We start from the raw sequence: 5,996 nt of genomic DNA on the forward strand, positions 1-5,996 counted from the left end.
TTGCTGAAGCCCTCACTTTAGTCAAAGTATCCATTGTTGGGTCCGTTTTGATGGCGGAATTCTTCGTTCGTTCTCGGGCGGCTTCGTTTATTTGATCCGAGTCGAACAGAATCCAATCGTATTTGGAATTGAACAGACGTAGGTGTGAGCTCTGTAAAATGAATTTGTCATTGGAATAGAAGAGCGAGCCTAGTTAGCTTGATTGGTAGCGCGTCCGCCTTGTAAGCGCTAGGCCGCGGGTTCGATTCCCGCCCGGGGCGGATTTTATCCTCAACGGATCATGTTGTTTCTCGGGACGGCTAGCTTTCTCCTATCCTGTCTTTCTTGTCTCTTCGATTTCGGGACGATAAGACCTTAGCAGTTCCCTCTGTCAAACCCCTTTTTTTAAAATAAACCATCCCTCATCAGATAAATATTACCTGATTCAATATTCTGGGACTACTAGCACAGGACAGATCCAGAAGTACGACAACTCTCCTGCTAGTTTGATCCATGAAGAGTGAATTCTCATCGAGTGAAATCATAAATGAAGTTGAATTGAACGTGAGGGAGTGGATAAGCTGAAAGTGGACATCTGAAAACGGAAATAAACTGATTAAGTGACTTAAAATTGGACGCGAATTTTGTCCGAATTATTAATTTTCATTTTTTCTGTCAAACCTCTTTTTTTTAAAAATAAACTATCTCTCATCAGATAGGTATTACCTGATTCAATATTCTGGGACTACTAGCACAGGACACATCCAGAAGTACGACAACTCTCCTGCTTGTCTGATCCATGAAGAGTGAATTCTCATCGAGTGAAATCATAAATGAAGTTGAATTGAACGTGAGGGAGTGGATGAGCTGAAAGTGGACATCTGAAAATGGAAATAAACGGATTAAGTGACTTAAAATTGGACGCGAATTTTGTCCGAATTATTAATTTTCATTTTTTTTTTTAAGAGGTTTGACAGAGGGAACTGTAACTGCTATGGTCTTATCGTCCCGAAATCGAAGAGAGAAGGAAGACAGGATAGGAGAAAGCCAGCCGTTCCGAGAACGGACTTAAACATTTCAGGATAAAATCCGTCCCGGGCGGGAATCGAACCCGCGGCTTAGTGTTTACAAGGCAGACGCGCTACCAACCAACCTAACTAGGCTGGCAATTAGTCTGACTTGAGAGCGAGGATTTTTGTTCATAAATAAGTGGGTAACATTGTAAAATAAGCAAAAATAATAGCTATCTAATGGAGTTCTGTTGTACCTTATTTAGACTGCGCGGGTAAAGGGACTTTTCAGTCTCATTCTGGCAGGATAAACAAGGTATATTCTATTCTACCTGTAGGAAGCAAGATTAACACACTGTTTCTAAGGCCACATAATTTTTTTCTACAAAATAGGCAAGGAATAGAATTACAATACACATAGTTTTTTTTTTTCTTTTCCCAATAAAATAATAATGATTAAATTATGAGACACTAACACAATCTTTTTTAAGGCCACACAGTACATTTTTTTCACTTTAAAAAATAAAATTACAATACATAGTTTTTTTTTTTTCTTTTTCCCAATAAAATAATAATGATTAAATTATGAGACACTAACACAATCTTTTTCAAGGCCACACAGTACATTTTTTTCACTTTAAAAAATAAAATTACAATACATAGTTTTTTTTCTTTTTCCCAATAAAATAATAATGATTAAATTATGAGACACTAACACAATCTTTTTCAAGGCCACACAGTACATTTTTTTCACTTTAAAAAATAAAATTACAATACATAGTTTTTTTTCTTTTTCCCAATAAAATAATAATGATTAAATTATGAGACACTAACACAATCTTTTTCAAGGCCACACAGTACGTTTTTCTCACTTTAAAAAAATACTACCACAATAAGTGGTGGTAAAATCGATCCCATAAATGGAATTTCCATTATTTGAGGGGGTTTGACGCAAAAACGACTTATAACCTACATCCCATTTCTCATGGCCTATAAGTCATTTTTTTGCATCAAACCCTTTTTATATAAAAAAGGAAATATTTTAAATTTCATTAACAGCGAAAAAAAAGGTAAAAATCCTAACTACTTACACATTAACATTAAAAAATATGGGAGATCTAGAATATATGATTTGTAAAGTATATAAAAAAAAATATTTGCTAACAATATTTAAAAACAATATCTAATAATAATGAAAAAAATGCATATCTTTTTTTTTTTTACAGAGAAAATTGGGTACATACAAAGACAGAAGAAATAAGAAATTACCATTGGGACATTAAAAAAAAAGTTTCGTTAAGTTACGTTTTTCTCACTTTAAAAAAATACTACCACAATAAGTGGTGGTAAAATCGATCCCATAAATGGAAACCCCCTCAAGGTTTGACGCAAAAACGACTTATAACCTACATCCCATTTCTCATGGCCTATAAGTCATTTTTTTGCATCAAACCCTTTAATTATAAAAAAAGGAAATATTTTAAATTTCATTAACAGCGAAAAAAAAAGGTAAAAATCCTAACTACTTACACATTAACATTAAAAAATATGGGAGATCTAGAATATATGATTTGTAAAGTATAAAAAAAAATATTTGCTAACAATATTTAAAAACAATAATAATAAAGAAAAAAATGCATATCTTTTTTTTACAGAGAAAATTGGGTACATACAAAGACAGAAGAAATAAGAAATTACCATTGGGACATTAAAAAAAAAGTTTCGTTAAGTTGGTTTAAAACAAAAATATCTTTGAATATTTTGATAAAAAAAAACTAGTTTTTCTGAAAAATTGAAATAGCATAAACCCCTTTTTGGGGTCTGATTTTCAACAACATTCCACCTGGAAAAGTTATCTGTATTGTTCAACCCTATGTCAATCCAATGGTTATTTCTAATAGCCACGACCACAAGCCAAGTTCAAGTTAAACTCATTGGATTAAGAAAATCTGATTGGTTGATTTGAAACCTTTGGATTAAAATTCAGAAAAGATCTAATCAGGTCGAAGGGAAATGGGGCTTAAATTGCCAGTGGTCCTAGTTTTACCAATATCAGAAGAGACTTAAAAAAAAAGCTAGTTTTTCTGAAAAATTGAAATAGCATAAACCCCTTTTTGGGGTCTGATTTTCAACAACATTCCACTTGGAAAAGTTATCTGTATTGTTCAACCCTATGTCAATCCAATGGTTATTTCTAATAGCCACGACCACAAGCCCAGTTCAAGTTAAACTCATTGGATTAAGAAAATCTGATTGGTTGATTTGAAACCTTTGGCTTAAAATTCAGAAAAGATCTAATCAGGTCGAAGGGAAATGGGGCTTAAATTGCCAGTGGTCCTAGTTTTACCAATATCAGAAGAGACTGTTCAAGTTAAACTCATTGGATTAAGAAAATCTGATTAGTTGATTTGAAACCTTTGGATTAAAATTCAGAAAAGATCTAATCAGGTCAAAGGGAAATGGGGCTTAAATTGCCAGTGGTCCTAGTTTTACCAATATCAGAAGAGACTTTAACTTAAAACAAGTTTAACACTAGGTTCAAGTTTAACACTCGGTTCAAGTTTAACACTCGATTTAAGTTTAACACTCGGTTTAGGCAAGTGATTGGCTGATTGGCTGAAATTTTGTGATTGGCTGAAATTTTTGAAATCAACCTATCAGATTTGTTTAATCCAAGAGTTAAACTTAAACCGAGTTTAAATTCATATTTTGGTCTCGGCCAAAAATAAATCTTTTATCAACATAAATAGAAAATAGATTTTAAAAATAAAACACTGTACAATAAAAAAAAAAAAACAAATGCATGGTTAAAATGAATGTACAATTTACATGATAAAATTCTATAACTATTCATCAAATACAATAAAATCTTACATTACATATTTAGAAAAAAAAAGAAACTACAGTGGAACCTCGATTATTTCAACTCCCTCCAAAGTCCATTGTTTTTTTTCTATCTTTCAAAGTATATTTCGCTGTATGTATTATTCTTTAACCCATCAAATATACGAGACCTTGTTTAGACTGCTGGGGTAAAGGGACTTTTCAGTCCTATTCGGGCAGAATTTTTGAAATCAACCAATCAGATTTGTTTAATCCAAGAGTTAAACTTAAACCGAGGTTAAATTCATATTTTGGTCTCGGCCAAAAATAAATCTTTTATCAACATAAATAGAAAATAGATTTTAAAAATAAAACACTGTACAATAAAAAAAAAAAAAAAAAAAAAAAAAAAATGCATGGTTAAAATGAATGTACAATTTACATGATAAAATTCTATAACTATTCATCAAATACAATAAAATCTTACATTACATATTTAGAAAAAAAAAGAAACTACAGTGGAACCTCGATTATTTCAACTCCCTCCAAAGTCCATTGTTTTTTTTCTATCTTTCAAAGTATATTTCGCTGTATGTATTATTCTTTAACCCATCAAATATACGAGACCTTGTTTAGACTGCTGGGGTAAAGGGACTTTTCAGTCCTATTCGGGCAGGATAAACAAGGTATATCTTATCAGAGGAGGAAGAGGAAAAGATCATAGAAAGTGATTATTTCAACTTCGATCATTTCAACAACCCCTGGTCCCAATTAGTTGAAAGAATCGAGGTTCTACTGTATTTTAAAAGGTTCTTAAAATATAAAAATATGGCTACAAACAAACCCTCTCTCTCTATTTTGATCTTCAGCCTCATAGAAAGTGATTATTTCAACTTCGATCATTTCAACAACCCCTGGTCCCAATTAGTTGAAATAATCGAGGTTCTACTGTATTTTAAAAGGTTCTTAAAATATAAAAATATGGCTACAAACAAACCCTCTCTCTCTATTTTGATCTTCAGCCCCCTAAAGGCCAAGCGTTTAAACTCGGTTTAGGTTAAACTCTTGGATTAACCAAATCTCTGATTGGTTGATTTCAAATTTCAGACAATCAGATTGCTTAATCGGAGAGTTAAACTTAAACCGAGTTTAAATCCCGATTGTGGTTCTAAATGGGTGTCAGTGGCGTAGCGTGGTCTAAATTCAAGTGAGGTTCTTAAAATATAAAAATATGGCTACAAACAAACCCTCTCTCTCTATTTTGATCTTCAGCTCCCTAAAGGCCAAGCGTTTAAACTCGGTTTAGGTTAAACTCTTGGATTAACCAAATCTGATTGGTTGATTTCAAATTTCAGCCAATCAGAATCGGAGAGTTAAACTTAAACCGAGTTTAAATCCCGATTGTGGTTCTAAATGGGTGTCAGTGGCGTAGCGTGGTCTAAATTCAAGTGTAGGGCACTAATTTCCATCATCCATGCTTCTTCATGGATTGTTCCACACTCGCCTTAGTATGCCTGATAATCCTGGCTAGGAAAATTGTTCAACTTTGAAAAGAAAAAAAAATGTGTACTTACTTTAATTTTGATACCCATAAACTTTTACATGGAACGCACGGTTTTGGAGTTATACGCGAAAAACTGACAAAAGTGCGAAATTTCGGCCATTTTCTGGCTGTTTTTCACCGCCAAATGTTCTCCCCTGAACTCTCGATTTCTCAAATTTTTGGTATTACACTTTCGCCTAAGGATCCTATGAAAAAGAAAGTGATTTACCTACCCTAATTATTGCAAGGTGGAGACCTCCTCTGTTTCTATTAGACTAATTTTAAAAAGTCCTATAAAGAAGAAGAAGAAGAAGAAGAAGAAGAAGAAGAAGAAGAAGAAGAAGAAGAAGAAGAAAAAAAAGATGAAGAAAAAAAAAGAACATTCGGAAGGATTTGAACCCGAGCACTCCTACATCGTTCGGCTTATGAGACGAGCACCTTGACCGCTCGGCCACTCTAACATTTTAGAGCCTTGGGAGAAATAGTTGTATATAGATATGCGACTTCCCTCCCTTCATCATACCGTCCGATTTTAGGGCCTTTTGGAAGGTGAAAAACAGAAGAGAAAAAGATAATAATAAGCGAATTCAATTTGAATCCTTTATTATTATCTTTTTCTTTTCTGTTTTTCACCTTCCAAA

The 5,996-nt window shown here is 33.1% G+C and overlaps 3 long non-coding RNA genes across 3 annotated transcripts; 2 read left to right on the top strand and 1 right to left on the bottom strand.

The window, feature by feature from the left end:
• Positions 1-1,838: 1,838 nt before the first annotated feature.
• Positions 1,839-2,505, bottom strand: LOC113472511. Its single transcript, XR_003394780.1, has 2 exons — positions 2,396-2,505; positions 1,839-1,958 (listed from the first exon to the last, which is right to left on the bottom strand). It is a non-coding gene; the product is annotated as an uncharacterized LOC113472511 (long non-coding RNA).
• On the top strand, positions 1,885-2,755 carry LOC113472510. The gene is made up of 2 exons (XR_003394779.1): positions 1,885-1,933; positions 2,371-2,755. It is a non-coding gene; the product is annotated as an uncharacterized LOC113472510 (long non-coding RNA).
• Positions 2,756-4,712: 1,957 nt separating this feature from the next.
• On the top strand, positions 4,713-5,701 carry LOC108253989. Its single transcript, XR_003394781.1, has 2 exons — positions 4,713-4,774; positions 5,025-5,701. It is a non-coding gene; the product is annotated as an uncharacterized LOC108253989 (long non-coding RNA).
• The last annotated feature ends 295 nt before the right edge of the window (positions 5,702-5,996 follow it).

The sequence above is a fragment of the Diaphorina citri genome, unplaced genomic scaffold, assembly GCF_000475195.1.
Source record: "Diaphorina citri unplaced genomic scaffold, Diaci psyllid genome assembly version 1.1 scaffold5868, whole genome shotgun sequence".
In the NCBI taxonomy this organism is placed as follows: Eukaryota; Metazoa; Arthropoda; class Insecta; order Hemiptera; family Psyllidae; genus Diaphorina; species Diaphorina citri.